Source organism: Hyla sarda, chromosome 4 (genome assembly GCF_029499605.1).
Source record: "Hyla sarda isolate aHylSar1 chromosome 4, aHylSar1.hap1, whole genome shotgun sequence".
Lineage (NCBI taxonomy): Eukaryota > Metazoa > Chordata > Amphibia > Anura > Hylidae > Hyla > Hyla sarda.
The window spans coordinates 268,835,518-268,862,648 of record NC_079192.1 but is presented as its reverse complement, the minus strand read 5'-3'; the positions used below and the strand labels follow the sequence as shown (position 1 = coordinate 268,862,648).

General features: G+C 40.4%; 1 protein-coding gene across 1 annotated transcript in view; it reads left to right on the top strand.

Moving 5' to 3' along the window:
- The window catches only part of KCNMB4 (potassium calcium-activated channel subfamily M regulatory beta subunit 4), a 101,382-nt gene that overhangs the window by 60,525 nt on the left and 13,726 nt on the right, over positions 1 to 27,131 (top strand). The window lies entirely within an intron of this gene.

The following is a 27,131-nucleotide window of genomic DNA, read 5'->3' as shown; positions in this document are numbered from 1 at the left end:
CATTGCACTGGCGATTTTTCATGCGTTTTTTTAATCTCTAAAAATGCAGGACAAAAAAACAAGTGGAAACTTAGCCAAAGGCAAATTCCACACAAAGGTAAAAATGCAAGAAAAAATGCCAGAAAAAACGCAGGAAAAAACTGTGGCAGTTTTTCTGGCATAAAAATCGCAGGGCAAAAATCTCAGTGGAGTCCTAGCCTCGAGTTGAAAATAAAATCCATTTCACATGGTGGCTATAAACCCCACAAAAGAAAATAACTCGCGTCTCTTGCTGATATACTGCAGGAGGGACTCCGAAATGGCTGCTCTACAGGGTAAAATACGTGTCCTCTGTGGGGGTAAGTTCTGTGTAAAAGGCGCTGTGAACAGCTGATTTCAACATTTGAGCCAAAATTACTAACAACTTGCACCAAATGATAAATTTGGTGGATGTCCACGAAAATCACCGGGCAAAATTGATAAATACCCCCCAAACTCTTTAGGGTGAATTTACATACAGCCGATTTGTTGCACAAATTTCTTCGATGGTCACATTCATCTAACTGAGACTTGCAGAAGTCCGTGTGATTACCGCCAAAACAATCTCACTCAGGTGAATGGAACTGACTTTCAGCACAGAAATGTTGAGTGTGAATATACCATTAATGTTTTGTCTGAATCGAGAGTTCTAATAAGAAGAACAGATCTGTTCACAGCAGCTTGTCAACAGTTGACAGGCAGCAACATAGGAAAAAGAAACGAAAAAGACACCATAAGGTCCTCCTGCCGTGCAGCTACACACCTGGAGGAGGGAGATGTGTGGCTGCATGGCAGGAGGACCTTATGGTGTCTTTTTCATTTCTTTTTCCTGTTATTTCTGTCCACTTTATTTTCATTTTAGGACATGTTTTGGTTTTTCACTGATACACCCTTTATTCTTTATACTTGATTGTTTATTCTGTGGATTGCATTCAGTGATTACTTATTTACATTTGTATCTTCTTGTACACCTGTATTTCCCTGTATTCCATGAAATTGTGCCATACATCTTGTCTGCCCCCATCTTCTGTGGCTGTTATTGTAGTGCCTTGATTTTATTTTATTTGTTTCCTTATCTGTATGTGTACTTTGTGCATATGTGTTTAATAAAGATATTGATATTTTACATGATCTGGTTCTAATGTGTTGGTATTGACATCTTATAATGGAACCTAGACGCAGCATACCTAGGTGTCAACTGTCATTTCTTTTGGCACATTTTCAGCTGCTCAGAGTGTACAGAGGTAACATCTATTTAAACGCATAATGGCCAGTTTCTTCTTTTCCTTAAACTTCTATGCGGAGGCTGATAGTTTTATGTCCTTGTTATTTTTGGGATATATATTTTTTTAAATACATTTTATGACCAAATCTGCTTGGAAAATCTTATTCCTCTGAAAGGCATTTTGGTATTAATCTATATAGGTCATCCAATGAAAATGCACTGAATCTGACATAGTTCCACCTAGTTCATTGTAAATACCCTTTGCCAAGAAATATGTGCCAAACAAATATGCTAGATGGCTGCAGCCTGCATCCCTGCCTCTGCCAGGACAGAACTACAACCATTAATTGAGTTGTCTGTCAGTTCTCTGCCCTTTCCAAGTATTGATTTAAAGAAACTAGTGTTCCTCACATTGAAGACTGACAATTGGATGGAAGGGGTTTCATTTTTCAGTTTTATTTAATAAAATGAGGGTTTGTATTCCTTATATTTTATATTCATTATAGCAACTATTAAATGTATAACAGTAAAGAACGTTAAAGAGGACCTGTTGGCCTCCCCCCAAAAATGTGAATTTCTGCTACATAGCTTAGGGTGCCCTTATTAAACATGATACCCTTCCATTTGGGAAAAGCCACTACGAGCGAACACACAGAGCTACCCGGACGCAGCCGGTAGCTCCCTCTGCTGTCCCATTTGTGACTGCCATCGGCAGCGTGAAATAAGCTGTGGGTGCACCTTTTGTGACTCTGCCCTATTTACACATACAGTATTCTGCTCATATTTGATGCCCAGGATTTGAAGCTGCAGATTTTATACTGCAGATTTCAATGTAAACTAATTGACTGAACACAACTTCAAATCCTGCGCATCAAATATGCGCAGGATACTGTACGTGTGAATACACCCTTAAAGTGGTAATATCATAACTACATACACGAAAATGTATACGTTTAAAATTGTTCTCTTCTGACCCCTGTACCTTTTTTTTTTTTTCTGCATATGGGGATGTATGAGGGCTAATATTTTGCGCCGTGATCTTAAGTTTTTATCGGTACCATTTTTGTTTTGATCTGAGTTTTATTTTGCTTTTAATTCATTTTTTTATGGTATAAAAAGTGACCAAAAATATACTATTTTGGACTTTGGAATTTTTTTTACGTGTACACCATCGATCGTGCGGTTTAATTAATTATATGTTTTTTGTAGTTCTGATATTTACGCACGCAATAGCATAGCATTTCTAAGTGTTATCGCTGCTCGACTGCTCCTGCCTGGATCTCAGCCAAGGAGCAGTCATTCAGCGATCGGACAGCGAGGAGGCAGATAGGGATCCTCCTCGCGTCCTGCAAGCTGTTCGGGACGTCACGATTTCACCGTGGCGGTCCCGAACAGCACAACTGAGCTACCGGAAAGGTTTCACTTTCACTTCAGACGCGGCGATAAACTTTGATCGCCGCGTCTGAAGGGTTAACACGGGTGTTTCACCTATCGTGGGAGGCGACACAGGACGTAAATATACATTCTGCGTCGTTAAGGAGTTAAAGCGAATGACAGTTGTTTCATACTAAAACAGAAATGGGGTATAATACCACAACAAGCCATGATTTCCTTTAATACGCCTGGACATTTCACAGAAATCATAGGCGTAAAAGCTCTTTTTCATAAGTGGGTTGCTGCTGGCGTCTTTCTGTGCCACAGGCTTGAGTGACAGGTCTCTCCATATAAACACATATGGAAACATGTGTAACTCAAGACCGGTAGGGCTTGGAGCAAATGCCCCCCTGATTAGTCACCTTGTTGCCTTATTGTTTCCGAGTTGATCATAGTTTGTTGTTTTACCTCCTCATCTCTGTTTCATGCTGCCCATGGCTCAGCAGCATTAAACAATTGGCAGGTTCCCTTTAAAGGTGTTATTTTCCATCCCATCAAGTGATAAAAGAATACTGGAATATGTAACCACTTCATGATTAGTGAGGGACCGACCTCTGGGACCACCACCAATCCTGAGAATTAATTTTACCCTCTGCGACTATACTTCAAGGTCACCCTGGTGTGCAGAGAGCTGCAGCCCCATTGACTTGTATAGGGCTATGCTGTAGTTCCCTGCACAGCCAGGTGGCTGGCGCTGATGTGCAGGGGTAAAACAGTGAAAGGGACGCAGCGCTATACCAACACTACGTCCCGTTCTCACAATCAATGGGGGTCCCCAAGGTCTGCCCCTTGCCAGTCATAAGGTGATGACATATCTAGAAGTATGCAGTCACTTGATGAGAAAGGTATTTCTGTCAAAAAAATGAAGGATCAAAATGTTAACTTAAAATATACTGTTTTATTCAAGTTTCTTGCTCTACAATACATTCAGAATGTTTTCAGACCCTTTCACTTTTTTTTCACATTTTAATTATGTTGCGGCTATAATAAAATACAAATAATCAAGTCTACACTCAATAACCCAAATGCAAATTTTTTGCTAAGGAAAAACTAAAATATTACATAGCCATAAGTATTAAGACTCTTTATTTAGTACTTAGTTGAAGCACCTTTAGCAGTGATAACAGCCTCCAGTCTACTGGGGAATGATGATGCCACAAGGTTTGTATACCTGGATTTGTGGATTTTCTGCTATTCTTTTCTGCAGATTCTCTCATGCTCTGCCAGGTTGGATGGGGACCCTCAGTGGACAGCCATTGGAAGGTTTCTCCAGAGATGTTCTATTGAGCTCCAGTCAGAGCTCTGGCTGCGAACTCAAGGATATTCACAGAGTTGTCCTTTAAAGGGGTTCTCTGGTGGAAAACTTTTTTTTATTTTTATTAACTGGTGCCAGAAAGTTAAACAGATCTGTAAATTACTTCTATTTAAAAATCTTAATCCTTCCAGTACTTATTAGTAGCTGTATGCTACAGAGGAAATTCATTGCTTTTTTAATTTCTTTTTTGTCTTGTCCACAGTGCTCTCTGCTGACACCTCTGTCCATGTCAGGAACTGTCCAGAGCAGCATAGGTTTGCTCTGGGGATTTTCTCCTGCTCTGGACAGTTCCTTATACGGGCATCAGGTGTCAGCAGAGAGCACTTTGAACTAGACAAAAAAGAAATTAAAAAAGAAAATAATTTCTTCTGTAGCTTACAGCTGCTATTAACTACTGGAAGGAAAAATATTTTTCCTAGAAGTAATTTACAAATCTGTTTAACTTTCTGGCACCAGTTGATTTAAAAGAAAAAAAAAATAATGTTTTCCACCGAAGTACCCCTTAACGACGCAGGACGTATATTTACGTCCTGCGCCGGCTCCCGCGATATGAAGCGGGATCGCGCCGCGATCCCGCATCATATCGCGTGGGTCCCGGCGCTAATCAACGGCCGGGACCCGCGGTTAATACCACACATCGCCGATCGCGGCGATGTGCGGTATTAACCCTTTAGAAGCGGCGGTCAAAGCTGACCGCCGCTTCTAAAGTGAAACTGAAAGTATCCCGGCTGCTCAGTCGGGCTGTTCGGGACCGCCGCGGTGAAATCGCGGCGTCCCGAACAGCTGATCGGACACCGGGAGGGCTCTTACCTGCCTCCCCGGTGTCCGATCGACGAATGACTGCTCCGTGCCTGAGATCCAGGCAGGAGCAGTCAAGCGTCGATAATGCTGATCACAGGCGTGTTAATACACGCCTGTGATCAGGATCAAAGATCAGTGTGTGCAGTGTTATAGGTCCCTATGGGACCTATAACACTGCAAAAAAAAGTAAAAAAAAAAGTGTTAATAAAGGTCATTTAACCCCTTCCCTTATAAAAGTTTGAATCACCCCCCTTTTCCCATAAGAAAAATAAAACAGTGTAAAAAAAAATAAAAATAAACATGTGGTATCGCCGCGTGCGTAAATGTCCGAACTATAAAAATATATCATTAATTAAGCCGTACGGTCAATGGCGTACGCGCAAAAAAATTCCAAAGTCCAAAAAAGCGTATTTTGGTAACTTTTTATAACATTAAAAAATTAATAAAAAGTGATCAAAAAGTCAGATCAAAACAAAAATCATACCAATAAAAACTTCAGATCACGGCGCAAAAAATGAGTCCTCATACCGCCCCGTACGTGGAAAAATAAAAAAGTTATAGGGGTCAGAAGATGACATTTTTAAACGTATAAATTTTCCTGCATGTAGTTATGATTTTTTCCAGAAGTGCGACAAAATCAAACCTATATAAGTAGGGTATCATTTTAACCGTATGGACCTACAGAATAATGATAAGGTGTAATTTTTACCGAAATATGCACTGCGTAGAAACGGAAGCCCCCAAAAGTTACAAAATGGCGTTTTTTTTTCGATTTTGTCGCACAATGATTTTTTTTTCCGTTTCGCCGTGCATTTTTGGGTCAAATGACTGTCACTGCAAAGTAGAATTGGCGACGCAAAAAATAAGCCATAATATGGATTTTTAGGTGGAAAATTGAAAGGGTTATGATTTTTTAAAGGTAAGGAGGAAAAAACGAAAGTGCAAAAACGGAAAAACCCTGAGTCCTTAAGGGGTTAAAGCTCTTCCTGTGTTGTTTTGGCTGTGTGCAATGTCTTGTTGGATGGTGAAACTGTTGCCCGGTCCAGAGGTTCTGAGTACTCTGAATTTTTATTAAAAATTTCTTTGTGTTCCTGTCCTTCTTTCATGCTGCCTACGGTTTCTGTAATATAGAAGTTAGTCTGCATATTTAGGGGCTAAGGGGCAGTAGTGTAGACATAGTTCTCTCTTTCTGTTTGGAGGAAATGCTTCAGATTATGTCAGAAATCTTGCTCTGAATTCCAAATGTAGAACATTTCTGAACTTTTAACATTCTGTCTGATTGTAATAGTATACATATATATCTAAGTGCATTTCGATGCAAGAGGAATTTAGCCCAGTCACAATTTATGAGCCTTCTGACAGGTACGTATAATGAACAATCCCCATGGCGTTTTCTTTCTGGCTGACTCAGGGGACTTTTTGTTGAAATTATATTCTGAAGTGTTTGTCCATTACTTAACCCCTTAAGGACCAAGCCCATTTTGGCCTTAAAGGGGTACTCCGGTGGTCAACGTGTTTTTCCGTTTTTGACTTACCCTATTTGTTTTGTTTCATTTCTATTCTTGTTGTTTAGCCTACTCTATTTCCGTTCTTTGTTGTCTTTTTGCTGTGCTGAAAACTACCAATCCCAGCATGCCACATGCCTTGCTGGTTTGGGGCGGCTCCTTTTTTTGTTTGTTTGTCTGTTCCGCCCTTTACCCATCCTACTATTTTCCCGGGTCGGCCCCCTTATACACAGCACACTAATATAAATCAGCCCTGGTTGGGATACACTGGCATACACACACAAAAGGGACTACAACTCCCAGCATGTGTCATTCAGGAGTCTTCAGTCTGTGGTATAACACCAGCATGCTGCCTCTGTAGTCTCCTGGGGGTTGTAGTTCACCACACCTCTATAGGGCATACACCAGTGTTTCCCAACCAGGGTGCCTCCAGGTGTTGCAAGACTAAAACTCCCAGCATGCCTGGACAGCCTTTGGGCATGCTAGGAGTTGTAGTTTTGCAACAGCTGGAGGCACACTGGTTGGGAAACACTGGTGTAACATGATGTGTATGCTGAATAGGCTAGAACAGTGTTTCCCAACCAGTGTGCCTCCAGCTGTTGCAAATCTACAACTCCCAGCATGCCCAAAGTCTGCAACAGCTGGAGGCACACTGGTTTGTAAACACTAGCATACACACACACACAACAGGGACTACAACTCCCAGCATGTGTCATTCAGGAGTCCCCCCTCCCCCTTCACATACAGAGATCATTCCCAGTATGAGATTTATTCCCCTGCAGTGCATACATCCCCAGCCCGTGCACCTTCTCATCCTCCCCTTCAGATAACACTTATCTTCTCTGTGAGGTCCTTCTCCTTTGCAGACCTGTGTCCTTACAATACAGAGCGGGGGGAGGGGAGGAGCTGTGTACTCAGCTGGATGAGATGAGGGGGCGTGGCTTATCTTTCTCATGCAGACAGAGAAAAAAAAAAAAAGCTGTGACATCTTGTCCACAACAGACTCAGAACTGTGGACAACAGTAAAAGAAAACCCTCTGAACTACAGAACTTTCTGCCCAACAAACAGGTAAGAAAAACACACACATGCTGCCAAAACATATAACACATGTATATTGCAAAAAACTAAACTTACAAAGAAGATGCCATATAGTCAAAAAATTTACCACCGGAGTACCCCTTTAATGACCAGACCAATTTTATTTTTGCATTTTTGTTTTTTCCTTCTCGTCTTCTAAAAATCATAACTCTTTTAGATTTTCATCTACAGACAAGTATGAGGACTTTTCTTTTGCACACCCAGTTGTCATTTGTAATGACATCACTCATTTTATCATAAAATGTATGGCGCAACCAAAAAAATACTATTTATATTGCAAAATTTAAAAGAAAACAGAATTTTTGCACATTTTGGAAGGTTTTGTTTTCACGCAGTTCAATTTACGATAAAAGGGCATGTTTTCTTTACTCTGTGGGTCAATACAATTAAAATGATACCCATGATTACATACTCTTCTATTATTGTACCGCTTAAAAAAAAATCTCAAACTTTTTAACCAAATTAGTACGTTTAAATTCCCTCTATTTTGACGACCTATAACTGTTTAATTTTTTCGTATAAGCGGCGGTATGAGGGCTAATTTTTTGCGCCGTGATCTGTACTTTTTATTGATACCACATTTGCATATATAAAACTTTTTTGGAATATGATGTGACAAAAATGGGGTAAAATGGGAAAAACTGATGTTTTAACTTTCTGTTGGGGAAAGGGATTTTTCACGTTTTTAACTTTTTTTTTTGTTTATTTTTTTTACTTTTTTTTTACACTTTAATAGTCCTCATAGGGGACTATTTATAGCAATCACTTGATTGCTAATACTGTTCAGTGCTATGCATAGGGCATAGCACTGATCAGTATTATCGGTCATCTTCTGCTCTGGTCTGCTCGATCTCAGACCAGAGCAGAAGAACCCAGGAGATAGTCGGAGGCAGGGGAGGGGACCTCTGGCCAGATGATCAGATCCCCGCGGCAGCGCTGAAGGCGATCCAGTCATCCATATTAATTGCCGCACTGCCGCAGATGCTGTGATCTGTATTGATCGCGGCATCTGAGGATTTAATGGCGGACATCGGCGCAATCGTTGATGTGCGCCATGACCGACGGGTCCCCAGCTGCTGATAGCGGCCAGAACCTGCCACGCATGATGCGAGCACCGGTCCGGTGACAGTATGGATGGCCTACCTTTAGATATACCAGTCCTCAATACAAATCCAACCTTGTAGAAAAAATGCAAGTGTCACTCACCAATTATTTCTTGCTTGCTTTATTCAGTCATGATGCAGATAAACTTTACACACCTCAACAGGCATGGACACAAGTGTGCCTGGATGCCAGCCATGGAACTGATGTAAAAGTCCCAAGGTACCACTCTTTCGTGGTGCTCGTGGATATAAAGTAACAGTAGCTAAATGAAATCCCGGCACTCACTGTTTGTTGCTTTGTGAAGATGTGTTTATTAACACAAGGTGATAGTACAAACTTGACGCGTTTCGGACAATGCCTTGCTCAGACTGAGCAAGGTATTGGCCAAAACGCGTCTAGTTTGTACTATCACCTTGTGTGAATAAACACATCTTCACAAAGCAACAAACAGTGAGTGCCGGGATAATGGAACTGATGTACACTGGCGTCCATGCCCATTGAGATGTGTTAAGGGTATATGCACCATGACTGAATAAAAAACTAAACAAAGAGTTGGTGAGTGCTACTTTCAATTTTCTACAATGTTGGATTAAATGTACAGAGTAATGTATATAGTAAATAGGCCACAGTGTTTCCATGGCGCCTTTAAAAAGCTTATCTAAAGGGGGTTCTAAGAGTAGCCCTCCCCTGATATTGGTGGCCTTACCTAAAAGTAGCTTGTAATTCTTGAGAAAAAAAACTATGTGTCTCTACGTTTAATCAGAGGTACAATATGGTCGCCATATTTGTCAATGTATTTAAATCAGGAAAAGGGTGTTAATACATTGATGAACCTGTCATAGTTCATGATGTCTAGTAAAGAGCTTGGGGGGGGGGGCTGTCTACAAAAGGCTGTGCAAACCAATATTAGTTTTTCTTGGAATTTTATTTTAAATAGGATCAACTATAGTAGTCTACATACCGTAATTCATTATGCATTTAGTTTATAAAGTAAATGTGTTTGGAGACACTGGGTTTAAAGCTTGTACCGTTCCTGAAATTCTAGAGACTTTGGAAACTGAATTAAACCTCAGGTTATGTATTTGTCTTCATTTGATGGATGATTGTCAGGTTTAGTCACAAGTAAGAAGGTGATCCTGTGGTCCAGAGCTAATATTCCAAGAGGTCTTGTGGGGTGAGTGATGAATGTCACTTTCACGTACTGTCATAGTTACATATATTAATAATTAGCAGTAGTCTGTCCCTCTGCAGTGACCTTCTTGTATGCACAGTTACATTGTGACACATCAATAAGTCATGAAAATAAATAATATATCTGTCATTAGCTGGGCACATATAAGAGCCATACACTGTGGGGCTTAAATACTTATGTATGCTCAAATTATTAGTGTTCCCTTTGCAGCAAAATGATCATCATACACATCTACAGCATGACGGTCTACTTTGGACTTTATTTATTTTTTGCATTATGAGTGTCTAGATATTATGTATTATTAAGTTTTTTATAGTCCATGTATCTCTGCAGTTTTCTTCTTTTAGCACAGTCTTTTATATTCCAGAAGCTTTGCATCATACGTTCACCTTGTAGAATCGGTAAATGATCTGTTGCTACAGTTACACCATTCCACTTCTATGGACAATTTAATATCCTCCATATCTAATTAGCACAAAGAGAAAACAACACAGACAAAATAGCTTCCTACATCTGCTGTGTGTCTGAAACAGAGGCCTCGCGAGGACCAGGCATCTTGTTTTCCTTCTTTAACTTAAACATTTGTATTGTGAAGGGCTTGCATCTAAAGATTTGTTTTATATTACATTTACATGTTTTCCTGTATGTAAACCATTTCTGTTTTTGAAATCTTAGAACATCCAAAAATAACCCCTGAGGTAGGTACAGATCAGCCCTTATGTATGGGTGCATTGCCACCATTCAGAGTAGCATCTCTGTTAATGTGTGTGGTAGGGTTTTTATGGTATAACTCATAAATGATATTGTAAACTGTGGCTTTAAGCCTTTTAAAATAGGGTCCTGAGAAGTATTGGTATGTTTGGATGGCCAGTATTATGTTTTCAGGTAGTGATGGAATCAGAGTTGTGGGTACTGTGTTGTTTGTCTTGGGTATTGGATGTTTTGTAAAGAACAGGCATCTTGTTTGCTCAACTGGTGTTTGCTTTTAGAGTAGAATAGCTGCTTTATTTACACACATGTCATTTGTTATTGCTTAACAAACTACTATTAATCCAAGGCTTGACAGATCCTTACGGGCAAGCAATATGCCAAGAAATTTACTCATTTTTGGGGTTGCTTTGTTTTGTTCTGTATGGACATTTTCATTGTTGTATTGTCCTTGTGTGTTGTTTAAAGGAGTATCTACACAATTGATCCCCTTAGAGAGTCAGGGACCACCTTATTATCCAATGTACCAAAACCCAAGGCACTTGGCCTGGAGCACAAGATCCCCTTAACTAAACTCCCCTAAAATGTAACTTTTATTGGTCTACTTTACTAAAATCATATGTAGTGTCATATAGGTTAAAACCACTTAGTCACGGTACCAGAAGTAACTATATATATATGTTTATATATATATATATATATATATATATATATATATATATATATATATGAATAGACAAGAGAGACAGGCCAGGCACAGCGTCTCTATCAGTGTCAACCTAACAGGCAGGTACTCAAACAGTCCCATGGCTCAGTGGGGTGCAAAGCGTGGACTAGACTAGACCGGAAGAAGCATCATTTGATGCGAAACTAGCTGGTCGTCTAGGGACCTCCCCGCAGCGCCACTCTCCCCTCTCTCCCCTGCACTCAGCCCCGATGTCGATTCACTGCAAGTTGTACCTGTACTGATGATGTGACGACAATTAAAGAAAAGCTCGATAGGTGGTGAGTTGCAACGTTTTTCTTCTTCACTTGATTTCTCATATATATATATATATATATATATATATATATATATATATATATATATATATTGGGGATGACCCCACTGTAAATATAATATAGGGAACTGCAGTTTCCCATATAACTGGATTACTGTGACTGTATTAAAACCATAAAATTTGCCCCCTGAACTAGTTTCGGTGCAAAAGCACCATCCTCAGGAGGATTATTAGGCAAACATCTTTCCACGTGCCCTGTCCATCCTTTTATGTACTAGGTTTATAGCTGTCATCATTGTGCATCAATTTTGTAAATTAGCTGGCCAATCACAAACAGTTTAGCAAAAAAGAGGGCAATCCACAGTCCACTCCGATTTCACATGTCAATCTAGAAGCCAATGAAATATCTCAACACTACCTGTCAGCCTCTTACCTGCTTGCTTGCTGACATCTTCCGGCTGTGCCGCTATTCTATGTGCTCTCCGATCATGTGACTAAGTCATATGATCAGACTGGGATCGCCTATCTTCTCGCACATGTGCGCGAACTTAAATATGGAGCGTTACATAGAACTCACCTCTGCGGCAGTGTTCCAACTTAGGCTCCGAACACTTAGGTTCTTAGGTACTGCACTTGCGTGCTTCTCAATGTGTGTTCTTGGTCCTGTCTGTACAGAGTACATACTCAGTATTATATGTAATATACTGTTCTCATAATACACATATGATGTCAATATAATACACCCTAAGAGATAATCTCACATGTCATCTCACCATTGTGGTTAATCATATGTCAGTCAATATTATTTAGTAATTATATAATGAAACCTTATATAAAACATCTTTATTCACAAGTTATCCATCAGGAGTGCACCTGTGTATTCCACCATAAATGTTATCAAGGATTGATCAAAATTTTTATACGCCATACAGATAACATAAAATAAATAGGAATAAACAATAACTATCATCATGCAAAATAACCCACGGAAAAGGGTGAATAGTCACACTACCCAGTGAACTTTCCTTAATTATTTATTCAAGGAAGACAGCAAAGGAAAAACCTTTTGTTAAGACCTGAAGGTGTCATACTCTTCAGTCGATGTATCCACCTTGCCTCTTCTCTCAGGAAATTCCGATCTATGTCACCCTGTCTAGGTCCCTGATGTAATTGACATACACCCACAAACTTGATCTCTGTGGTATTACTATTATGCTGTAATTGCATATGATGGGAAACTGGAGTCTTTTTCTTAGTGTGAATACAGCTCATATGTTGGGATATGAGTCTTAACAGTTCTTGTGGTGTTTTACCACATTGATTCTCGGACATGTGCATATAGCAATGTATATCACATTTTTGCTTCTACAGTTAACAAACTGTCTGATGTCATACGTCCGAGAATCTATGGGGCTGATAAAGCGTTTCGTTTTTATTACATGTGGACAAAAGGAACAATCTCTGTACGGGAAGCAGCCTAAATGTAATACTTGGACTCTTCCCAATCAAGGGTTCAAGATCCCTGTCACTTGACAAAAGATGCCAATGCTTGTATAAAATACCCATTATTTTATGTGTATATCCTTCATAACAACCTATACACCGTATACATTCAGATTCTTTTACACCTGTAGATGTAGAATGCATTGCCACCCCTGTCTGTGGTTCGGGTCCGTTGATATGCTTTTTTTTAGATGTTTTCTCAGATACCCTCGTTGTTTAAATCTTTGGTATAACCTCCTACTTTCCACCTCAAATTTTGTCTCTTCCGAACAATTCCGACGTGCACGTAAGTGCTGGACTTCAACCGATGTCAACTACTCCAATGTAATAGTGAGTTTGCCAAAGTTGGTTTACGATATACTTGAGTTTGGATTATTAGGTCTTCATCTATATAGATATCCAAATCTAAGAGATTAATGGATGTGCCTATCTCTCTGGTGAATACCATCCCAATATCATTGATGTTAAGTTGGTGAACAAAATCCGTGAAAAGTGAAGTATCTCTGTCCCAAAGAATAAGGACATCATCGATATAGCACCCCCAGAAAGTGATGTGATTAGAGAAAGATTGAAAAGCTCAGAAAAAACAAATTTGCATAAGTAGGTGCACAAGACGACCCCATGGCCGTACCTTGTGTTTGATGATAAAAAGTCCCATCAAATAAAAAATTATTGTGAGTTAAGATGAATTTTAGTAATTTAATAACAAAAGTGTTGTGTCCTGAAAAAAAGTGCTTTTAGTGCTCAAAAAATGTGTAAACGCGGTCAGACCAAATTCATGCTGGATATTACTGTAGAGACTTTCAACGCCCAAGCTGGTAAGTATCGTTGTTTTACACTGTCTTGTAATTTTTATACTGTATCCTTCGTATCCTTTAGATACAAGGGTAAGGTCACCACAAAAGGTGCCAGCACCTTTTCAATGTAGATGCTCGCCCCTTTGGTGAGGCAGTTATTTCCGGAGATAATTGGTTAGCCACGAATAGGTGTAGTAGCCTTATGCATTTTTGGTAATGCATAAAGAGTAGCAATTGTGGGGTGTGGGTTATAAAGAAACTCGTGTTCACTTTTCACAGATTTTGTTCACCAACTTAACAACAATGATATTGGGATGGTATTCACCAGTGAGATAGGAGGCACATCTATTAATTTTAGATTTGCATATCTATATAGATGAAGACCTAAAGATCCAAACTCAAGTATACAGTAAACCAACTTCGGCGAACTCACTATTAAACTGGAGTAGTTGGCATCCAAATCGTTTGAAGTCCTGCATACCTGTAGGACAATACTTACGTGCACGTCAGAATTGTTCGTAAGAGACAAAATTTGAGGAGAAAAGTAGGAGGTTACACGAAAGATTTAAACAACTAGGGTATCCAAGAAAACATCTAAAAAAAAAAGCATATCAACGGGCCCGAACCCCAGACAAGGGTCCAATGCTTTCTACATCTACAGGTATAGAAGAATCTGAACGTATACGGTGTATAGGTTGTTATGATGGATACACACATAAAATTATGGGTATTTTACACAAGCATTGGCATCTTTTGTCAAGTAACAGGGATCATGAACCCCTAATTGGGAGGAGTCCAAGTATTACATTTAGGAGGGGACCCAACTTATGGGATCAATTGTTCCGTAGTCATCTTGATACCCCCTACACAAGAGAGACATGGCTTAGGAGTAATACGGTTGGCTGCTTTCTGTGCGGACATTGTTCCTTTTGTCCCCAAGTAATAAAAACTAAACGCTTTCTCACCCCATAGATTCTCGGACTTATGACATCAGACAGTTTGTTAACTATAGAAGCAAAAATGTGATATACATTGCTATATGCACATGTCAGTGAATCTATGTGGGTAAAACAACACGAGAACTGCGAAGACACATATCCCAACATTTGAGCTGTATTCGCAAAGAGACTCCAGTTTTCTGTCATATGCAATTAAAGCATAATAGTTATACCACAGAGATCAAGTTTGTGGGTGTATGTCAATTACGTCTGGGACCTAGACGGGGTGACTTAGATCGGAATCTCCTGAGAGATGAGGCAAGGTAGATGCATCGATTGAAAAGTATGACACCTTGAGGTCTTAACGACGGTTTTTCCTTTGCTGCCTCCCTTGAATAAATAATTAAGGACAGTTTACTGTGTAGTGTGACTAGTCACCCTTTTCCGTGGGTTGTTTTGCATGATGATAGTTATTGTTTATTGAAATGTATTTTATGTTATCTGTATGGCCTATTAACATTTTGATTAGAGGTGAGCGAAATTTAGAAAAATTCAATTCGACTGATTCGCCAAATTTTTAGAGAAAATTTGATTCGATCCGAATAAATTCTCTGTGAATCGATCTAATAAAGTGTGTGTTTTTTCCAAATTTTTTCTTTATTTTTAAATTTTTTTAGGTAGTACTACTACTCCCAGCATGGAACAGTCTGTTCCATAATGGGAGTAGTAGTACCTGCACTGATAGACAGATAGTCACAGGGTCTGACACCCGTTGCGATCCTCCTATATAATGTATAGATGCGGGCAGCCGGCCGCTCTATGTTCTGCGATGTAAGAGAACATAGGCGATCCCAGTCTGATCATGTCACAGTAATCCAGTTATATGGGAAACTGCAGTTCCCTATATTCTATTTACAGTGGGGTCATCCCCAATATATATAGTTACTTCTGTTACTGTGACTAAATGGTTTTAACCTATATGACACTACATATGATTTTAGTATAGTAGACCAATAAAAGTTATATTTTAAGGGAGTTTAGTTAAGGGGATCTTGTGCCCCGGGCCAAGTGCCCTGGGTTTTGGTACGTTGGATACAGGAGAACTCTGGCAAATAATTTTTTTTCGTCTTCACGCCTGCAACTTAAGTAATAAACCTTACCTTCTGCTGTTCCCCCGATGCTGCTGAAATGACTCTTCTGCCCTCTGATGCGGTCTTCCTCAGGCTTTTGGAGCCTAACCTTTCACACTGCACTAATCCCAGCTAATTACAGGCTGCAGCGATGTCCCGCCTTGTCCAGTGATAAGCTGAGCAACAGTGTGATGTAACAGGACCGGACTTCTTCCATGTGACCAAGCCCATGACATCAGACTGCCGCTCAGCTTATCACAGACCAAGCCGAAGCTTCATTTCGACCTGTCAGGCACCAAATGTGGGAAGAAGACAGCACCAGAGTACAGGAGTGTAATTCCAGTGGCATCGGGGGAGAAATGGTAGTTAAGTTAAAGTTTTTGGCAGCCCAGGCATAATGGCAAATTAAACTTTTTTGCTGGAGTTCTCCTTTAAAGTTATATGGCCACATTGAAAACAAGAATAACGCAGTTTGCTACATTTATATATTCATTATTTTTTTATCTTCTGCAATCAAAGAATCTGAAGATGTGTGTACAATGCAGTAAGTGTGTATGCTTCATTATAACTATAGTCATGATATCAGGCTTTTCTACGCAGGTACCAAAAAAATGGGCACTTTTCCAATGCATGTTGGGGGAGATTTATCAAAACCTGTCTAGAGGAAGAGTGGTGCAGTTGCCCATAGCAACCAATCAGATTGTTTCTTTCATTTTTCACAGGCCTCTGATAAATCTCCCCATTATGTCCTTTTTTACTCTTTACAGCAGTAGTTTCCAGCCTCCATTTGTTGCAGATCTACAAACACTCCTATCCTGTGAAGTCAGTTGTACTTTGTATTTCTGCTCCAAATCCTGCTTCAAATTCCATGCCAAATGAGCACCAATTCCTACTTTATTTCTGCTTCATTTTAGCATGGAGCAGAAAGCGTTTTTTTTCACCAAAATTTCGGCAAGAAAATTTTTCTTGATTGAACATATCATAAGGGACCCCACAGGTCCATTTTGAAAACTGTTCCTTCAAGAACTAACTTTAAAACCAGTCTTTATTATGAGGGTAATTATCTTCATGAATGGCTTATACAGTGGGGAAAAAAAGTATTTACACAGCCACCAGTTGTGCAAGTTCCCCCACTTAATCCCTTAAGGACTCAGCTCATTTTCACCTTAACCCCTTAAGGACGGGTTTTTTTTCGGTTTTTGCATTTTCGTTTTTTGCTCCTTGCCTTTAAAAAATCATAACTCTTTCAAATTTGCACCTAAAAATCCATATGATGGCTTATTTTTTGCGCCACCAATTCTACTTTGTAATGACGTTAGTCATTTTGCCCAAAAATCTACGGTGAAGCGGGAAAAAAAATCATTGTGCGACAAAATTGAAAAAAAAAACGCTGTTTTGTTACTTTTGGGGGCTTCCGTTTCTACGTAGTACATTTTTCGGTAAAAATGACACCTGAGATGTATTCTGTAGGTCCATACAATTAATATGATACCCTACTTATATAGGTTTGATTTTGTCGGACTTCTGGAAAAAATCATAACTACATGCAGTAAAATTAATACGTTTAAAATTGTCATCTTCTGACCCATTTAACTTTTTTATTTTTCCGTGTATGGGGCGGTTTGAGAGCTCATTTTTTGCGCCGTGATCTGAAGTTTTTAACGGTACCATTTTTGCATTGATAGGGCTTATTGAATGATATAAATGATATAAAAAGTGACCAAAAATGCACTGTTTTGGACTTTGGAATTTTTTTGCGCGCACGCCATTGACCGAGCGGTTTAATTAATGATATATTTTTATAATTCGGACATTTCCGCACGCGGTGATACCATATATGTTTATGTTTATTTTTATTTACACTGTGTTTTTTTTTATTGGAAAAGGGGGGGTGATTCAAACTTTTAATAGGGGAGGAGTTAAATGATCTTTATTCACTTTTTTTTTTCACTTTTTTTTTGCAGTGTTATAGGTCCCATAGGGACCTATAACACTGCACACACTGATCTTCTATGTTGATCACTGGTTTCTCATAAGAAACCAGTGATCAACGATTCTGCCGCATGACTGCTCATGCCTGGATCTCAGGCACTGAGCAGTCATTCGTCGATCGGACAGCGAGGAGGCAGGAAGGGGCCCTCCCGCTGTCCTGTCAGCTGTTCGGGATGCCGCTATCCCAAACAGCCCGACTGAGCTAGCCGGGAACTTTCACTTTTAGCAGCGCGGCTCAGCTCTGAGCGCGCGGCTAAAGGGTTAATAGCGCGCGGCGCCGCGATCGGCGCTGCGCGCTATTAGAGGCGGGTCCCGGCTTCACTATGACCGCGGGCCCGCCGTGATATGACGCGGGGTTACTGTGTAACCCCGCGTTATATCAGAAGAGCAGGACCAAGGACGTACCGGTACGTCCTTGGTCCTTAAGGGGTTAAGGATGCAGCCCTTTTTCGCAATTCTGACCACTGTCACTTTAAGCATTAATAACCTTGAGATGCTTTTACCGATTATTCTGATTCTGAGATTGTTTTTTTGTGACATATTCTACTTTATGTTAGTGGTAAATTTTCGTCGTTACTTGCATCTTTTCTTGGTGAAAAATACCAAATTTTCCTAACAATTTAGAAAATTTTGCATTTTTTTAAATTTTGAAGCTCTCTGCTTGTAAGGAAAATTGATATTCCAAATAAATGTTATATTGAGTCACTGAATGACGCAGTTCAGTGTGATTCACCAGGCTCCTAAAGGGGTTATTCACCATCAGGTGATTTTAGTACATACCTGCCAGACAGTAATGGACATGCTTAGGAAGGATCTGTATTTGTCTTGGGGCTAAATGGCTATATTGTTAGTTTACTATAACGCTGCTGCTTTCTTTTTGTGAAATGGCTATTTCCTGTTGGAGTTCCCTCCGTCCAATTACAAGTCCCAGGATTCCTTGCTTGTATGTGTGAGATTACATTCCTCCCTCCCACACATCTGCCATCCCCCCCATTGAAACACAGGTGTGCTGACTTCTATGCTCTGCTGTAATCAATAGACCAGTGTTTTCTAACCAAGGTGCCTCCAGCTGTTTCAAAACTACAATTCACTGCAGAATGATCTCCCTTCTACCCAGCGGTCCCTCCACCCATTGAAGCAGACAGACTCCTTTGAATACCTTACTATTGATGTAATTTCTCAGGCCGCACTGCAACCTGGGAAAATCAGAGACGACACTCATTTTGTATGCTGTTAAAAATAAGTATCTGGGCAAAGATGACATAAGAATTGCGAGACTACGATCAAACACAGGTACAGACACTATATTATCAACTATACTAACTTTACAGCCCCTTTAGCATAGTCAAATAAAAAAATTCCTGGAATACTCCTTTAAAGGGGTACTCCATGTGAAACATCTTATCCCCTATCCGGCAGCATCTGTAAAACGGAAGCTTGTTCATGTCTATGGGAGGGGCCTTGAAGGCTGGTACATAGCCGTCACGCCTCCTCCAATAGACTTGAATGGAGGGGGCATGTCTGCCCACATCGCCAGTCATCGGGCATGGATTGGAGTTCTCTCCTAGCACCGAATGACATCCCTAGTGGCGGGACCCCCGCGATTTAACATCTTATCCCCTATCCTTTGGCTAGGGGATAAGATGTTTCCAGCGGAGTGCCTCTTTAACATTGTTGCAGAGTAGCATGATCTGCCTTGTTAACTTAAAGAGTACCTCTCATGATCTTGTTAAATGTTATAATCCTCCCAGTTCATTGCCCCATCATGATAAACCACCCGCTGCCTTTATTTTTATTATTTTTTTGTTTTCTACCTTAATATTGCTCTGTATTTTCTGCTCAGTCTCAGTCAGATTCACAGGGGTTAAATAATCTGAAGCCATACAGGGGAGAACTTCCTCTCTCACTTTGCTATACACAGCCCAGAGCAGGTAAGTGTGTGAGATGAACTCTGATTGGCTAAGGCTGCACACATACCTCTCAGCACTCCAGACTGCATTTCCTGCTTTTGGGCTTTTGCACAGTCCAAAGTCTGTGCAAAAGATGGGGGGGGATGTGATCTGGACAAGTAGGGAGACACCTAGTGATAGTTTTTTTAAACACAAATAAAACTTCATTAGAAAGATTTTTTATTTATCATAGTGCAATAGCAATAGCAAAAATTTGTTTTAATGAGAGTGCCCATTTAACCTGACCATTTTGAAGTAAAATTTTGTGTTGTGATTTTTTTTTAATCTTATCCCCTTAAGGACCAGGCCAATTTTCACTGTAGGACCCGGCCATTTTTTGCACATCTGACCACTGTCACTTTAATAACTCTGGGATACTTTTACCTTTCATTCTGATTCCGAGATTGTTTTTTCATGACCTATTGTACTTTATGTTAGTGGTAACATTTTGTCGATACTTGCATCGTTTCTTGGTGAAAAATTTCAAAATTTTATGAAAAAATTTAACATTTTGCATTTTTTTTAACTTTGAAGCTCTCTGCTTATAAGGAAAATGAATATTCCAAATGAATTAAATATTGATTCACATAAACAACATGTCTACTTTATGATTGCATCATGAAGTTGACATGTTTTTACTTTTGGAAGACATCAGAGGGCTTCAAAGTATAGCAGCAATTTTCCAATTTTTCACAAAATTTTCTAAATCAACATTTTTCAGGGACCAGTTCTGTTTTGAAGTTGATTTGAAGGGCCTTCATATTAGAAATACCCCACAAATGACCCCATTAAAAAAACTGCACCCCTCAAAGTATTCCAAATTACATTCAAAAGGTTTGTTAACCCTTTAGGTGTTTCACAGGAATAGCAGCAAATTGATGGAGAAAATTCAAAATCTCCATTTTTTACACTGGCATGTTCTTGTAGACCCAGTTTTTGAATTTTTACAAGGGGTAAAAGGAGAGAAATCTTCCTAAAATGTGTAACTCAATTTCTCTCGAGTAAGGAAATACCTCATATGTGTATGTCAAGTGTTCGGTGGGCACAGTAGAGGGCTCAGAAGGGAAGGAGCGACAGTGGGATTTTGGAGAGTGAGTTTTTCTGAAATGGTTTTCGTGGGGCATGTCGCATTTAGGAAGCCCCTATGGTGCCAGAACAGCAAAAAAAAAAAAAAAAAAAAAACACATGGCATACTATTTTGGAAACTACACCCCTCAAGGCAAGTAGCAAGGGGTCCAGTGAGCCTTAACACCCCACAGGTGTTTGACGACTTTTCGTTTAAATGCTAGTTTTCCCCCAAATTTTTAATTTTTACAAGGGATATTAGGAAAAAATGCCCCCCAAAATTTGTAACCCCATCTCTTCTGAGTATAGAAATACCCTATGTGTGGACGTCAAGTGCTCTGCTGGCGCACTACAATGCTCAGAAGAGAAGGAGTCATATTTGGCTTTTGAAAAGCGAATTTTGCTAAAAGGGTTCTTGGAGGGCATGTCGCATTTACGAAGCCCCTATGGTGCCAGGACAGCAAAAAAATAACCACATGGCATACTATTTTGGAAACTACACCCCTCATGGAACGCAACAAGGTGTACAGTGAACCTTAACACCTCACCGGTGTTCGATGACTTTTTGTTAAAGACGGATGTGTAAATGAAGAAAACATTTTTTTTCACTAAAATGCTGGTTTTCCCCCAAATGTTACATTTTTACAAGGGGTAATAAGAGAAAATGACCCCCAAAATTTGTAAGCACATCTCTTCTGAGTATGGAAATACCCAATGTGTGGACGTAAAGTGCTCTGCTGGCGCACTACAATGCTCAGAAGAGGAGGAGCGCCATTGAGCTTTTGGAGACAGAATTAGTTTGGAATAGAAGTCGGGGGCCATGTGTGTTTACAAAGCCGAGCAGAGCACTTTACATCCACATATGGGGTATGTTCTTACTCAGAAGAGATGGGGTTACAAATTTTGGGGGGCTTTTTTCCTATTTTTCCTTGTGAAAATGAAACATTTTGGGTAACACCAGCATTTTAATGTAAAAACTTTTTTTTTTTTCCATCCAACTTTGAGGAATTTTCATTAAACACCTGTGGGGTATTAAGGCTCACTATACCCCTTGTTACATTCTGTGAGGGATGTAGTTTCCAAAATGGGGTCACATGTGGGTATTTCTTTTTTTGCGTTTATGTCAGAACCGCTGTAAAATCAGCCACCCCTGTGCAAGTCACCAATTTAGGCATCAAATGTACATAGTGCGCTCTCTCTCTCCTGAGCCTTGTTGTGCGCCCGCAGAGCATTTTACGCCCACATCTGGGTATTTCCGTACTCAGGAGAAATTGCGTTACAAATTTTTTTTTTTCCTTTTAACTCTTGTGAAAATAAAAACTATGGGGCAACACCAGCATGTTAGTGTAAATTTTTTTTTATTTTTTTTTACACTAACAAGCTGGTGTAGCCCCCAACTTTTCCTTTTCATAAGGGGTAAAAGGAGAAAAAGCCCCCCAAAATTTGTAGTGCAATATCTCCCGAGTACGGAAATACCCCATATGTGGCCCTAAACTGTTTCCTTGAAATGCGACAGGGCTCCGAAGTGAGAGAGCGCCATGTGCATTTGAGGACTAAATTAGGGATTGCATAGGGGTGGACACAGGGGTATTCTGCGCCAGTGATTCCAAAACAGGGTGCCTCCAGCTGTTGCTAAATTCCCAGCATGCCTGGACAGTCAGTGGCTGTCTGGAAATGCGGGGAGTTGTTGTTTTGCAACAGCTGGAGGCTCCATTTTGGAAACACTGCCATACAATACGTTTTTAATTTTTATTGGGGGGGGGGGGCAGTGTAAGGGGGTGTATATGTTGTGTTTTTCCCTTTATTATGTATTAGTGTAGTGTAGTGTTTTTAGGGTACATTCGCATTGGCGTGTTACGGTGAGTTTCCCGCTAGGAGTTTGCGCTGCAGCGAAAAACTTGGCGCAGCCCAAACTTGAAGCAGGAAACTTACTGTAAACCTGCCTGTGTGAATGTAACCTGTACGTTCACCTGGGGGGGCAAACCTCCAGCTGTTTCAAAACTACAACTCCCAGCATGTACTGACAGGCCGTGCATGCTGGGAGTTGTACTTTTGCAACAGCTGGAGGCACACTGGTTGGAAAACCTTCAGTTAGGTTCTGTTACTTAACTCAGTATTTTCCAACCAGTGTGCCTCCAGCTGTTGCAAAACTACAACTCACAGCATGTACTGATCGCCGAAGTGCATGCTGGGAGATGCAGTTATGCAACAGCTAGAGGTACGCAACTACAACTCCCAGCATGCCAAGACAGCTGTTTGCTGCCTGGGCATGCTGGGATTTGCAGTTTTGCAACATCTGGAGGGCCACAGTGATCTCCAAACTGTGGTCCTCCAGCTGTTGCAAAACTACAAATCCCAGCATCCCCAGACAGCAAACAGTTGTGTGGGCATGCCAGGAGTTGTAGTTTTGCAAGATCTGGAGGGCTACAGTTTAGGGACCACTATATAGTGGTCTCTAACTGTAGCCCTCCAGCTGTTGCAAAACTACATATTCCAGCATACCCAAACAACTGTCTGGGCATGCTGGGAGTTGTAGTTTTGCAACATCTGGAGGGCTACAGTTAGAGACCTCTATATAGTGGTCTCAAACTGTACCCTCCAAATGTTGCTTGGCAACTCACCGGCTTCCGTCGGATCCAGCCACACGATATCGCTGCCCGCCCATCTCTGTCACCCACAGCCTCCGACGCCCGCCCGCATAGATAAGTGGACTCTGGCGCCGGTCCCCGTCGTTTCGCCGTTCTGCCCCGCCTATTGTGGGTGGGCAGGACGGGGAAAAAGAAAGTTAACCCCCCCACCCCGATCTGCTATTGGTGGTCGCGTCTAGACCAACAGCAGGGATAGGAGGGGTGGCACCATAGACCCGGAATGACCCGGAATCGCTCAAATCGCAAGTGTGAATTCACTTGCGAGTTGCCGCGATCGCCGACATGGGGGGGGTCTGATGACCCCCCCCCCTGGGCGTTTGCACAGAATGCCTGCTGAATTATTTCATCAGGCATCCCGGACCGATCCCCGTCCCGCACGCGTACGTCATGGGTCCTTAAGTACCAGTGTGTCATGATGTAGGCTTACGTCAAGGGTCCTTAAGGGGTTATGGCATGATTCCAGACTGGAGCAGGAGCCGCTCATATACGCCCCTCTCCTGCTTCTATTTTTATAAAGTGCAGTATAGAGTTGCCTATATTGTAGCACAACTCTGAAGTGAGTAAGCCATCTGTAATAAGTGATTTTTTTTTACAGTGTGTTAATACTATGCTAAGAGTGATGCATGACACTTAATTTTCTCCTCTTTTCATGTGTGTGTGTTTGTGTATATGTATATATATATATTATATATATATATATATATATATATATATATATATATATATATATATATGCCCTCAGTTAGTAATCTTTCATTCATAATTGACCAGCAAACATGGTTTGCTCATTATCATAACAAAAACTTTTTATGTTCATCATCAGATTTATATCATTCTGTTCTTCTCTTTTTAGAAACACCTTCTTTTGTCTACGCTTATGGAAGATGTGTTTATTGTTCTTTATGCTAATGATTCTATAATTGGATACATTAGTTTTCAGTGGCGATTCATTCATGCTTCACAGCCATGACAAATCAATTGGAATTATGTATCCATTACACAAATGTAAATTTGAAGCTGCTGGAGATCATGTTTCACCTCATTCTAATGTCATTCGGATTCCATTAAAGTGTGATTTCCAGTATTGTCTTTTATATACATACATATATTTTATTCTATTTACTTATCCTACCATAAATCTACATTCCAAGCAAAACTGATACTTATACAGAGTTAGGTGGAAAAGGTTAGGGAGATCATAAGAACACAAGAAAGAAAATCCCTATGTTGTGCCACTTTAGTTCCTGCACCAGACATAACAGTATTATATTTCTTTTTTTAGCATGGAGTGTTCATTTAATTTCCTTATTTATTTGAGCATGTCTGCAATGCTGCCCTTGACTTGAGACAAAACATTGGGTATAGATTATATTTATGTAACTGTCATTCTTGAAATACAACGAACATAGATATAGATACAGCTGGTCGGCACTGCCTCATCAATCCCGGCGCTTCGGGGCTGAACTTGCTTTCAGGGAAATATAACTGGTTGTGCTCTACTGTGGATATATTAGGTAACTTCATACAATGATCCAGAAAGAAATGTACAGTGGCACTCACCAGGTTGAGAAGATCAATTCTTTATCTCATCTTTGGTGCAGGTTACTTTCAGTGTCTCTGTCCAGCCGGACCTGGACGCTGGTGCGTTCACTTGATCGGGACCGGCGTCCAGGTCCGGCTGGACAGAGATGCTGAATGTAACCTGCACCAAAGATGAAATAAAGAATTGATCTTCTCAACCTGGTGAGTGCCACTGTACATTTCTTTCTGAATCGTTGTATTCTTTAAATACAGTCATGGCAGTAAATGTTGGCACCCCTGAAATTTTTCAAGAAAATTAAGTATTTCTCACAGAAGAGGATTGCAGTAACACATGTTTTGCTATACACATGTTTATTCCCTTTTGATGTATTGGAACTAAACCAAAAAAGGGAGGAAAAAAAGCAAATTGGACATAATGTTACAAACTCCAAAAATGGGCTGGACAAAATTATTGGCACCCTTAACGTAATATTTGGTTGCACACCCATTGGAAAAAACAACAAATCAGTCGCTTCCTATAACCATCAATAAGTTTCTTACACCTCTCAGCCGGAATGTTGGACCACTCTTACTTTTGCAAACTGCTCCAGGTCTCTCTTATTGGAAGGTTGCCTTTTCCCAACAGCAATTTTAAGATCTCTCCACTGGTGTTCAATGGGATTTAGATCTGGACTCATTGCTGGCCACTTCAGAACTCTCCAGGGCTTTGTTGTCATCCATTTCTTGGTGCTTTTTGAAGTATATTTGGGTTCATTGTCCTGCTGGAAGACCCAAGATCTCGGACGCAAACCCAGCTTTTTGACACTGGGCTGTACAGTGCGACCCAAAATCTGTTGGTAATCCTCAGATTTCATGATCTTGCACACATTCAAGGCACCTGGTGCCAGAGGCAGCAAAACAACCCCAAAACATCATTGAACCTCCACCATATTTCACTGTAGGTACTGTGTTCTTTTCTTTGTAGGCCTCATTCCGTCTTCGGTAAACATTAGAATGATGTGCTTTACCATAAAGCTCTATCTTGATCTCATCTGTCCACAAGACATTTTCCCAGAAGGATTTTGGCTTACTCAAGTTCATTTTGGCAAAATGTAGTCTTGCTTTTTTATGTCTTTGTGTCAGCGTGGGGTCCTCCTGGGTCTCCTACCATAGTGTTTAATTTACATGTTAACGGATAGTTTGTGCGGACATTGATGCTCCCTGAGCCTGCAGGACAGCTTGAATATCTTTGGAACTTGTTTGGGGCTGCTTATCCACCATCCGGACTATCCTGCGTTGACACCTTTCATCAATTTTTCTCTTCCGTCCATGCCCAGGGAGATTAGCTACAGTGCCATGGGTTGAAGACTTCTTGATAATGTTGCGCACTGTGGGCAAAGGAAAATCTAGATCTCTGGAGATGGACTTGTAACCTTGAGATTGTTTATATTTTTCTACGATTTTGGTTCTCAAGTCCTCAGACAGTTCTCTTCTCCTTTCTGTTGTCCATGCTTAGTGTGGCACACACAGACACACAATGCAAAGACTAAGTGAACTTCTCTCTTTTTTATCTTCTTTCAGGTGTGATTTTTATATTGCCCACACCTGTTACTTGCCCCAGGTTAGTTTAAAGGAGCATCACATGCTTGAAACAATCTTATTTTTCCACAATTTTGAAAGGGCGCCAATAATTTTGTTCAGCCCATTTTTGGAGTTTGGTGTGACATCTGTATCTGTGTCTATAATTTTTTAACGTCCTTTCAACATTGACATAAAATGTGGGATAAAATATCTTATTTATTGTATGAATGTAACATTTTAGTATGATATATACATTAACATTTTACCCACATCCTATACACCATCACTAGTCCTGTGGTGCCATCTGTTTCATTCCAGGAAAGCTGTTTCCCTAAGTTCCATTATTGTAACTGGGTCGTGTGATCACTAGCCTGACTCAGTCAGTCCTGGATCATCTGACTTTCTGTAAACTACAGGATGACATCATCACCTATAAAATCCTTTCTGGCTGCTCACAGACCCCTCCCAAAGCAGCTCTATCTGTATACTGCTGCTGCAGTTTATCTCTAGGGGAATAGGATATTTAGTAGTCATATACCTACCTGGATGTTGTGTTCTCACTTTATGTTTTTGCTGCATATTTGCTTAGATTTTTTCAAAATTTC